Source organism: Manduca sexta, chromosome 19 (genome assembly GCF_014839805.1).
Source record: "Manduca sexta isolate Smith_Timp_Sample1 chromosome 19, JHU_Msex_v1.0, whole genome shotgun sequence".
NCBI classification, from domain to species: domain Eukaryota; kingdom Metazoa; phylum Arthropoda; class Insecta; order Lepidoptera; family Sphingidae; genus Manduca; species Manduca sexta.
In genome coordinates, this window is record NC_051133.1 from 6,529,282 (window position 1) to 6,542,523 (window position 13,242).

At 32.3% G+C, this 13,242-nt stretch overlaps 1 protein-coding gene across 1 annotated transcript in view; it reads left to right on the top strand.

Annotated features, from left to right (window-relative positions):
- Positions 1 to 13,242, top strand: part of LOC115445629 (organic cation transporter protein) — a 62,791-nt gene that overhangs the window by 17,606 nt on the left and 31,943 nt on the right. The gene's annotated exons all lie outside the window — the stretch shown is intronic.

The following is a 13,242-nucleotide window of genomic DNA, read 5'->3' on the forward strand; positions in this document are numbered from 1 at the left end:
CAAGCCGGATGACAACAGTGCACATTGTTGTTTGGTAGTGGAATAGACATTGCGGTGGTACCTACCCAGACTCGGCCCCTCGCATTAGAAAGAGTTACCATGAGTTGTACATGATTATCTTGTGATTAAATGCCTAATTCAATATTTAAATAACCTTTTTCACTTAAAGGTCAACGTGTAATGCGTGGTAATAGGAATGTAATGAAATAGCTGTCTTTTAAACATTCATTGTGATTATTGCGTGATGTTTTAATGATGAACAATTTACGTTATTTAATTAATTGTATTTTTAGTGTTAACTATTCCCAGGCTTTACTAAAATATTTCTTATTAGCTTAAACGGTTCTAGGTCTTTTTGTGTCTATAGTCTTAATTATTATATCTATGCGCAACATGCGAAAATGTTTGAACATTTTTATGTTTATTATAATTAAACGTAGTAAGAACTGAACAGATTAAGATGAAATTTGGCACAAGAGTAGACTATGTCCTGGATTAACACCTAAATATTTGTCTCGGGAATTTGATCTTATAGAAGCAATAAAAAATCATGGAATTATTTATTGAGATGGCACTGGCGTCATTTAGTGTTTTAGGGATGACAAGCCTTTCCAGCAACAAAAGTACAACGGGAAAATCTTATCATGCGTGCGAAGCCGGAAGCATCACCTAATACTTTCTAATTATTTTCCTAATATTTTTTATTAGTTTGTACAGTTTAATTTCAATAAATTGAATAATTTTTAAATAATAAGTTATTATTATTTGCACATGCTGTAACTTTTATATTGGATTAGTAGGTAAAATGCATTTAAAAGTGACAGGACATTACTCGGCAGTGCTTGCATCACTGTCTCACAGAAACAATTTAGATATAAATATAACCTACACTTACCATCACGGGCATAATCACAAGTTAGTATCGGAGCGGGTTTAAAAAATTACTTACTACAATAATGTACACTAAATGACATTTATATTCATTTGAACAAAAAAAGTGATTTTTAGTCTTAAAATGTCTAAAACCAATTCATTGTTAATTTTCTAGTCTAAAAGTTCGGCGCGGGAAAGGGACTATGGACCCTTCTCCCTCCTGGCTACGCCCATACCTTCTATTTAAGTATAAGAGTATAAGACATAAGTTATAAGATATTTTAATTGTTTACGGTAGTGTATGCACATTGCATCTCGCTAAATCATTTATAATAATTATTCATAACGTCACGAAGGTTAACCCGAATTATGAACGGTCACTCGATGGCATTGGTTATTATTCAACTGTATTTCTTTCAGGCTATTGTTATGTTCTAATTGATTATTGTCGTTTAATTTGATAATTGGGATAAGTGATCTCAACAACAAAAATAATGATTGTGAAACATAGGCCCAAACAAGGAAATCCTTTTTTGAACAGTTTCCTGCTCGTAATCGGCATAATTTCAGGTCCAGTCATCGACATCCGAATAAACTAAACCTCGTCCTAATTTTTTTTGTCACCTCATTTTTATAATTTGCCTGACCGATTTAATAGCAACCTTCTGTTCATTGTGATAAACGTTCCTTGAAGTGAAATAATACGTGGTAGAAAAATATAATAATAGAAAATTAATAACTCAATGCGATGATTTTTAATATGATTTATTGTGTAAGTTTCAGCATAATAAATATACTTACTATATTATGTTAATACATTAAAATGGATTATATTTTACGTAGATTTATTATTGTTCTGCATATTAATGTATTAATGTCCTATTTGTTATTGCATTGTATTTGTATTAAACCGATTTGTTTCACACCTGCGCAAGTCTAAATGCTGTTTTAAATAATTCAACTTCAGTAAGTAAGGTCCGCAACCAGGCATGTACTAATAAGTATTTATGATAAATCTGTGTAAGCGTCTAAAATATGAAAGGGATAAATTAAAACGAAGGTGAACAATTTCCTGTGGGTGCTTCGTTGTTTAAAATAAAAACATTTTAACTTCTGTTTTTCATTTCTAAAATAAAGAAGTGTTGGGGTAAATTGACGTGTGTTCATATTTTATACATTAATAATAATTTTATTTAATTTTTTAGTATTGATAAAAGATTTTTGTTTTTTTACTGATGGTAGGATATATTTTATATCCGCCCGGACAGCGACCACCGTACGCAAGGTGTAAAAACCCGCCATAGTGACTCTCGCAGTGTGTCGCGTTCCGGGATCAACCTTTGTATATCCGGTTCCAACAGGCCGGCATAATTGTGGCCTTATACCCACCTGGGTATAATATTTAATCGTATAGAAAACAAAATCTATAGAAGTGGAAGTACATTAAAATGGAAACCGTATTAAAATAATAAACGTCCAATGTGCATGTTAAAATTATTTTGTCAATTAATGAGCATAAGGAACATTTACATAAGTGGGAACGTGTAGGTAAATAATATAATTGGTAGGAAATGAAAGTATTTAAGATAAAGGACAAATTAATGCACGATCACGTTACGGAACGTAATAATGTTTTTTTATTTTTACGCGAATGTTAGACATTCAGATAAATCACTTTTCCGGATTTTGTTGCAGATTTTTATATTATAATATGGACGTATAAATGACTATCAATATTGATTTTAAAAATTTGTCCTTGTATAATGTATAGTATCAATATACAAACTGCAGTTAACTATATCTTAATAATTGTTATAATATGTTAATCAGCAGTGAAAATACTCAGTTCACGGAAGTTACAAAATATATACATTTATAGTATCACAGTTATTTAAAGAATCAATATAATTATAGAATTTTGTAATCTTAAAGCTGAGAAGTTTTTCTGAATTAGCTCATCGTCCTATTATCATATACTACACCAATTTGGTGTAAACACATTATTGTAAACATACAATATACGTAAAAAAATGTAAAATAATGATTTCTCATACTTCTTGACCGTTTGTATCCCTGAAGTGAACCCACTATAAGAAATTCAACCTTAAGAATTCATGATATATAAATCATCTAGGAATCGAACCCAGGAACATAGGCTTAAAGAATTGTGTAAAAACGTTGCGCCTGCACAATACCACTGCGACGTAATATCACACTTACAACTCAAAAACATTACATTGCCATTACACGTCTCTGATCACAAAGTAATAAGAAATTTACCGCCACACCCCCACTCCATATCATAACACAATCAGTACATATCCCTATTTCTTCTTCTTACAGAGCCTCTCCCGCCGGTAAAGCTTGGCAATCAGCTCAGCAATCATCTTTTATCTTTTGCAAGGCGACTAAATATTTCTATAGGTATATTTTCTTATCTAGTGAGGCATAAAAGTTGACTTTTAAAAATACAATCTTCTGGAGGAGATAATTAAAATGATAATAGGAGGTATATAACATTTTTCTGTTCTGATATGAAGAAACATGAACAGGAAATATTGGGGTTTTCCCAGAATACTCGACGCGATCTAATGTGGACACCACTTTTTGTAATTATTTCGGTAATAAATAATCTTCAACGTATGAAGGTAACAGAATTAATATTTTTAATAACCGCTATTCTAGTTTAGTTTAGAAAATAACAGCAACTAATGTTATTTGACTGGCTATTTACCCGGTCAGTAGACTCAGAACCGAAAAGAATATAAAAGCTCACTATACTTAGTCTGGCCATAAATACTGTTACACTTAATTATAAAAAAATATTACATTTGAATTTCGAATCTGTCATTTTTATACGATTGTTCATTGTGTTTTCTCATTTTGGCGCCAATACATTGTAAAATATTTTGCGATATTAAAATGGTGTGGGGTGATAAAGAGAACCGAATCGCTGTGATAGCATTACACAAAGTAGGTATGGAGCCAAATGCAATTTTTAAAAACTCTCCATACACTTGGTATTAGTAAAATGTTTGTGTACCGGGCTATTAATAGGTACAATGAGACCTCCTCTGTTTGTGACAGAAAAGATCTGGCCGTCCACGTAGTGTTCGTACGAAAAAGGTGGTCAAAGCAGTAAGGGAAAGAATTCGAAGAAATCCTGTCCGAAAGCAAAAGATTTTATCTCGGGAAATGAAGATAGCACCTAGAACCATGTCGCGTATTTTAAAAGATGACTTAGGACTTGCAGCCTATAAGAGACGCACTGGCCATTTCTTAACTGATAATTTAAAGAAGAATAGGGTGGTAAAATCGAAACAACTACTGAAGCGGTACGCAAAGGGAGGTCACAGAAAAATTTTGTTTACGGATGAGAAAATTTTTACAATTGAGCAACATTTTAACAAACAAAATGACCGTATTTATGCTCAAAGCTCTAAGGAAGCTTCCCAATTAGTCGACAGAGTGCAACGTGGACATTATCCGACTTCAGTGATGGTTTGGTGGGGTGTTAGCTATGAAGGAGTGACTGAGCCATATTTTTGTGAAAAAGGTATCAAAACATCGGCACAAGTGTATCAAGATACCATTCTTGAGAAGGTAGTTAAGCCCCTTAACATCACCATGTTCAATAACCAAGTATGGTCCTTCCAGCAAGACTCGGCGCCGGGTCATAAAGCTCGGTCCACGCAGTCTTGGTTGGAATCGAACGTTTCGGACTTCATCAGAGCTGAAGACTGGCCGTCGTCTAGTCCCGATCTTAATCCGCTGGATTATGATTTGTGGTCAGTTTTAGAGAGTACAGCTTGCTCTAAACGCCATGATAATTTGGAGTCCCTAAAACAATCTATACGATTGGCAGTGAAGAATTTTCCCATGGAAAGAGTGCGTGCTTCTATTGATAACTGGCCTCATCGTTTAAAGGACTGTATTGCAGCCAATGGAGACCACTTCGAATAAGCTTTTTATATTTTTAATTGTTTTATATTTATGTATTAAACTGACACACTGTAAAAGTAATAAATGTTATTTGCAGTTAACAATTTTCTTTTTTCTTTATTACAATATTTATGGCAAGACTAGGTAATTGCAATAATTGCAATTATAGTGAGCTTTTATATTCTTGACGTATAACATAATAATAATTATTTTTCTCCAAGATATAAGTGTTATGATGATCTTAATGTATTGCATACATGGTTTGGATATGTTTATAACGCCTACCGTGTCTTATCAGCAATAACTTAATCCGTCAATAAGTTTCATAGCGCCTGAGAATTTTATATTAGCAATAAAATTTGCGTTGTAAATCGTAATCTTATAGCTTCTGTGAAATAAATTTTCGAAGTAGGTATTGTGAAATTGCAAAATAAGATAATATGCTCCTGCAAATTAGTAATAGCAATTGATCTGATTTACCTATTGCGTTAAATTTTTTAATGGTATAAATATTTTTTTATATATCAATTTCACAACGTTTTATAAAAATACAATTTAATATACTCCAGTATTATAAAGATACATTAATTTTTTTTAAGAAAATCTAGGGCGGAAATATTTTGTTTACCTTGTTTTCGGGAGAACTACTTATAGCCGGCAGTAACAAATGGCTTTTGAAACGGTATCGATATTCGAATTGCTGAGCAAGCGTTCGCAGCGGTTTAGTTGAAAAGGAAAATCCGATGGTTCAAGGGATAGTTTTACTACTCGATCGTGAGAAGGGTGTTACTAGAAATGTAGCTTGGTTGTGATAAGTGGAACTATCAGATTCGGACTCGTAAAAGTAACACGTTATCACAGTTACACGTCTTCAAATCTTAACACCTAAAATTTATTTTTACAATACTTGCAAACAAATCTAATACTTACCAACAGTACTTTTAAATGACTACCAGTAGAGTCGTAGTAGAGCCATATTGTGTTCTTCAACGATATAAAAATATTGAAATTGTAACAAAATAAATAATATAATATTTACTAGCAATCTTTTTTGTTAGTTGTGATCAGAATTTTTGAAATATTACCCATTCAGTTCGGCGTCGCAATCCGAGCGACTGTCTTAATCTGTCCTGTAAAATAATCAAGCAATAGAATAAAATTTACTTTTTCTTTACATCTTGCTCAATTAACGGTCAAGTACGTCTTATTGGAAAGTATTTTGAACTTAATAATAATATACACTTGTAACTTGGTGATCAGTTGACTATGGCTACAATTAATCAATTTCCAGTTTAGTGATTTTTTTCCATTAATGTCTCTCCCAAAACTAATTTGTCGCAAAGCATAAAAGAAAAGCCATATTGCCCGAGAGTTCAGGATGTTCATAAGATTCACACAAGGTTTCATGTTGCAAATCTATTCATTCGCTACATAATAAGTCTTATCGTCCACAACTTATCAGTTATTAGCAAGATTTTTAGGAGATTAAGAAGCCCACTTAGAAAAGAATGGTATAATATTCGACTTATCTGTATTTTAACAAAGATATTCAAGTAAGTACGATCGTAGAATTCTTTGGTTACGAATAACTCTCGCATATGTTTCGAACTTCCTGGCGTATCTAAGGAATAACTTTGTGGTATTCTTTATACAATCGATAGCTGTTCGCTACGCGTCTGCAATTATTTCATAGACAATCAAACCATTTAATATCGCCAATATTCTTGGCGACTGGCAAACTTTATAATGCACAACCATTGTTAATAAAAAAAAAAAAAACAAAACTGTAATTTGCATCACATATTTTCAAAAAATTCATAAAAAAATAATCGGTTTTTATATTACCTAGCTAAACTGAATGCACCTGCTTTAAAAGTTTAATTTTACAGCTATTTGCTCAGTTTTTTTATTTTATACTAGCTTCCGCCCGCAGCTTCGCCCGCGTGGATTTCGGGTTTCAAAAATGGAGAAGGTGCTCAATTTGTCGGAATGTTTTTTTAATTTATGGTGGTATGCAGGTGGTCCGATTGTCCGGTCAGGGTCTGATGATGGGATCCTGGTGAAATCGAAGGAACTTTTAACCATTAAGGTTGCACACGAAATGACGGAAGTTTAAAAATGGAGTAACTTCTCCCGTTTTTCCCAACATTTTCCATCACTGCTATGCTCCTATTAATTGTAGCGTGATGAAAAGTATACTATAACCAGCACAGGAGTATGAAAAATAATTGTACCAAGTTAAGTTAAAATCCGTCGAGTAGTTTTTGTTTCTATAACGGTTATACAGACAGACAGACAAAAATTTTACTTATTGCATTTTTGGCATCAGTATCGATCCCTAATCACCCCCAGTTATTTTGGAAATATATTTCATGTACAGAATTGACCTCTCTACAGATTTATTATAAGTATAGATATGCAAAAGTAGCTCAAAAATTGTCCATAACGAAAACATGCATTTTAAAGTAAAACAAAAGAAATAATATCGTGAAGCCAACCAAATAACTAATGATATATTAAATTTTGTGACTGTTCAATTTAGTCGGGTCCGCGATATCACTTTTGTTGAGTTTCAGAACGCGACATTACATTATTATATTCTGTGCTCCAACGCACACTGCTTTGATGTTAGGAACACACCTACATTGCTTAGACAACAGTGTACTTTATACAATAGCAATAAAGCTCAAATTGACTCTACGTATTAGTTAAAAAACGTTTGTACGGGAAATAGAAAAATGCTGTTTTGAGGATTTTCCCGGCAATTATTCGAATTTTTCTCACCTTTTAAACCTTCCCTAGACCTCCACGAATAATTCAAGACCAAGATAAGATAAATCCGTTCAGCCGTTCTCGAGTTTTAGCGAGACTAACGAACAGCAATTCATTTTTATATATATACTAGCTTTTGCTCGCGGCTTCGCCCGCGTGAAGGTGTTTTCCAGGATAAAATTCCACTGTTTGATAAAAGTCTTGCTACATATTTTCCCGGTACTTATACGTTCAAACTAATTTTATCCCCAATCTATAATTTCAGTTCAATCAGTCGAAAATCTAAGAACATTTATACAAACTTTCATCCCCTATTTTATCCCCTTAAGGGTAGAATTTATCAAAATCCTTTCTTAGGGGATGCCTACGTCATAGTAGCTTTATGCATGTAAAGTCTTAGCCCGATCCGTCCAATGGTTTGGGCTGTTCCTTGATATATCACTGTCAGTCACCTTTGAGTTATATATTATATTAACAACTGAAGTTAGCTAAAATTGAGTTTCTCGAAGCCGACCACTATTTATGTACTATATATTTTGAGACTATGCAATTTTGTCGCATTCGCGATTCACTCACTTTTGTTGAGTTTCAGAACGCGATATTAGATCCTCCAACGCGCACGCGAATTTGAACTTTATGCAGCGGTAATAAATTACAAATTGACTCTCCATTTTATTTAGAAAACGTTTGTATGGGAAATAGAAAAATGCTGTTTTGAGGATTTTCCCGGCAATTATTCGAATTTTTCTCACCTTTTAAACCTTCCCTAGACCTCCACGAATAATTCAAGACCAAGATAAGATAAATCCGTTCAGCCGTTCTCGAGTTTTAGCGAGACTAACGAACAGCAATTGATTTTTATATATATAGATAGATTTTAAGGAAATAGTGCCTCATTAAGATTCGACGTGTCACGACACAAAATAATATATTATTTTCCTGATATCTGTTCTTTGAGTGACTTGGCCTGTTAGTTATTACTCCTTATAACCTCGAGGTAACCTAGATCAATATTGGCTAGGTATAAATTTAGTAATCTAGTCTTATATATTCAATAAACTACCGTTCGCGACCGGGCAGAGTTCTGCCATACACAAAATATTACAATTGGACGTATTGCTCGTAGCGTATCCCTCACAAACTTCGAGAAACAATCACAAACGAAAATCAAACACAGAATTTACGAGACACGTTATTCTTTTATCATAAAAAGGAGATTCTCTCTACATCTCCTTGTAGTACATTACCATAAAATAAAACGTGAAAAAAACACGCCAATGTGGTTATTAGATACAAAATCGCAGATACTATACTGCACTGATATATCATTACATATATAAAAACGAAATCTTGTTTCGAAGTATTTGCTATTCTACTTAAAGTAGGCGCTTTAAAGGTATTGCTCGTATCTACGGGCTTAAATAATTATTTTATTATGGTCAGACATGATAAAAATATTGTTTATGTTAAGGCCGTGCCCTAAATTTATTTAATCATTTAATGTTGACAAATATAAGGAACTCCAGAATACCTATTGGTATAAAGTTTTACACATGCGCTTTGTTCTTAGTTATTATGATTGATTGAACAAATGTAACGCATAAAAATATTTTGATTATTTAATTTGTATAATACGTTTTCCCTCTTCAAATGTTTTATTCTCTGTATTGTTTGTAAAATATATATTTTACTAACGTTTGAAAAGAGAAATACATAAAATGACAAATTTCATTACGAGTCTAAACAATCTTTTGTTCTTAGCCGTTTCTACATTCAAATATTATAAATTACATTTTGCCGGTTAAATCAATTACTACGGTTCTAATTGGATTAATGTTCTTGCTTATATCTATCTTTATATTTTTTATTAAGATATTGTTTACATTAATATTTTTCTTAAATTACTAGATTATTTCACGGGTAGGAAAATATACGATATACAATATTTTATTTTTATATTTTGCATAGCACAAAATCTTGTTGGTTGTCTAAATAGAAAACCTTTAAGTATACATATAATAATTTGAAATTAATGGAAACAAAACATTGTTTCAATTATTTTTATTAAATAAATAAATTACAATTTGCAAACTTATTACTACTTATAATTTTTACGAATGTTCACAAAATTACTTTCTATAAGCATTCAACAAATTAGCTAGAGCATACGGATTATTATTATAAACATTTTGTACGTGTGGTTCTGGCTTAAGTACTACTGGTTTCTTAACAGCTTCGTAATACACCTGATAAGATGGTTCTACCACAAAACTATTTATACAATCGAAAATAACCTTAAACACATAAGACAAAGTATATTTTTCCAACTTCTTCAGAAGATGTAACTTGAATTTTATAATCAAGTCTTTTAAAAACTTTAATGCTTGGAATATGATGTCCAAAATTAGATCCGTTATTTGACTTTTCACTCCTAGTATAATCGACCCAATTTCTTGAGGTAGGCTGTCATATTCGATCATAAAGGACCGTTTATGTCTTGATGATTCAGGCACATTTGTAGACGCAACAGTTGTTAGAACAACCATCAAAACAACAACAACCACACGAACCATCTGAAATTTTATAATTTTGCATTAATATAATTGCATATAATAAGTGTTTGTACCTACTTATTTTATTTTTAAAATGTTTTTAATATTCGTTGACATGGGCACCGGCGCCCATGTTCGTTGACTAGTAATAATAAAATAAAATATCAACCACAAACGGAGTCGGAGTTTGAAGTCAAATTCTAATTGGCTTACCTTTTAAAGCTGAGCTATCTTCAAATTGTTACGTTAAGTTGGAAAGTCCAAGTATGATGTTTGGACAGCAAATTCGACATTTATATGGGTCTGCCTAATTATGAATCGCTCGTTATAATTATGTCATTCTGATTCATAGTTTATGCATTTCCCCATAGTGATTAGCGTGCAATCCTATTTGATAATGCTTTTATATTGAATAGAAAGTTACATAATCGTTAGTCATTATTCTTTTAATATTTTTACTGTTAGTCATCCAAAAATATAACTTCTATGATATTCCGGAAAGGTGGCATTATTTTTTCTTAAGATAGGCTGGTAAATTAGGGAATAGGTCACCTAATAATATGCTATCTACACTGATCATGCGAAGCGGCGATAGCCTAGTTGGGTGTGGAACGGACTGCCAAGACGAATGTCCGCAGGTTCAAATCCCAAGGGCACACATTTCTGACTTTTCTAAAAAATCATGTGTGTATTTTTTGTGAATTTATCGTTCGCTATAACGGTGAAGGAAAACATCGTGAGGAAACCTGCACATCTGAGAAGTTCTCTATAGGAATTTCGAAGGTATGTGAAGTCTACCAACCCGCACTAGGCCAGCGTGGTGGACTAAGGCCTAATCCCTCTCAGTAGTAGAGGAGGCCCGTGCTCAGCAGTGGACAAGTATATAATACAGGGCTGATATTATTATTATATTATATTACTGATCATTAACAGTCACGGTATATACTAGTAGAATCATTGACGCAAACGCTTTTAAAGATTTAAATTTACTAATATTTAAATATGAATTAGAGAGAAGTGGGGTAGTTTGGCTTTTCTTAAAATATAGTTCACGTAGACTTAATAGGAATTATGGAAAGCTGTTTTTTCACGGTATTGTCATCTCATGAAAGTAAAACATAAAATGCCAGTATTGCTTTCCTAACGTAATGTAATATCAATTATCTTCATGATTTTACATAGTGATAGGCAGAGTCTTTGAAGTTATTTTAGAACTTAATGTTCTTTTTAAGGTATATTTATTTAAAAAAACATGGAATTGTCGCATAATCTGTATACACGAAATAAACATTAAGTCTATGAGAATAAATTTAAACGAAATCAAGTATGCAGTTAACGTGTTTTACTCTTCCGGGTTTTTGTTACCGTGCAAAAAAGGTTTAATGCGTATATATATATATATTTAAATTATTTATTGCCCCGCTAAAAATAAATATTAATAGAAAATAATAACCGTAACGAAATACAAAATTCGTGATAGATTATTTTTTGCACCTGTATATATTACCTTATTTTAATTTTCTTACATGGAACTTTAAGATTTCATAAGATAAAAAAATAGTGATGTTTTTTTATTGCTTGAAATGACGAGACGAGCTTGCCGTTCACCTGATGGTAAGCGATATGACCGCCCATAAACAATAGAAACACCATCCAACACCTTGAATTACATTATTCTACTGCGCTCGCCATCCTGAGACATGAGATGTTAAGTCTTATTATGTCCAGTAATTACACTGACTGTAATGTCAATGTGATAGATTGCTTATCAGAAGCTGAAGCCCTTACACTGTTACTACAATATTAATTGCCTGGCTGGCATTGCCTTTAGTACGCTAAGGAGCACGTTCGCCTATCCACCGAATCAAGAATATGATCGGAGGAAAGATCGACTTATGGCAATCTAGAAGTCCATCGTTCATTCTTGGCTTATTTCAACATCACGAGCATCAGATATATAAGTACACCTAATTGACTACATAATTGTAAACTAGGCTATTCATTTATTTAAGTACACGTTGCTCATATATATGCTTTAATTTATAAACGTTTTCTTTTTGTTACTTTATTGCTCGTGACAAATATACAATTATCATGTGCTTAATATCAACTGTCTGTTCAGTATGTCGGTCGTTCACCTCGTAACCCTGTTACGTATATATAGAGACCCTTAGCTTATTTGGAAATAACTGAGGCGAGTTATGTACACTGACCTTGTACGATATGTAAACAAATTATATATATTTTTCAAGTATTTTAGTCCTTAGTCTGTTTTTACCAAGACTACAGTAATTACATACATGCCTATAATATAGGTACTATATCTGTCGTTACGTCTGTCACTGAATTACACAATATAGTTCGGAATTATCCCACTTGGATTTTTTTTATTAATGAATTTTAGAACAACGCTAATTAATCCTTTTTTGCTTTATTAAGTGATTCCAAACGAGGCAGGTGCGTTGCTTAGCATTGTATATGATCTTATAATGTGCAAAGTTTTTTCAAAAAATAAATATTTAAATATATTGCCATTTTTAACATCATAATAATGTAATTCTATAACGCGGAACCAGCTAGAATCGGATACGGTCCCTAATTAAAAAGGCATATTATGCGAGTTATGCGACTTCCAAACACGTTATTAATTGTTTGTTCCCGATGTGTTAAATGAATCGGTTCTTATTACTATAGTTCGGAAATAAATACGTTGCCAAACCATAGCATAGGTCGCCCCTTAACGTCCTCATACACGACGTAGTATACCGACATACTCCTCGAAGATACTTATCTAATGTTAAATATTTTAATGATATTGCAGATTAACATTCAACAGTCTTTACATATAATATAATTTTACTGTTTCATAATTTAAATTATATTTGAGTACTATAATATCGTCATTGTTATTACGTCACTATTTATTTACGATAAGTAGTGATGACGTAAAATTCAAATTTATGTTAAAAATAAAATAATTATAAATTCTAATAAAACGCAAGGTAACGCCATAAAATACATAAAAAAAAACATAGCTGCGAACACAAAAGCAATTTAATCAAAAATTCATATCTAATATAATAAACTAATTACACGAACACAA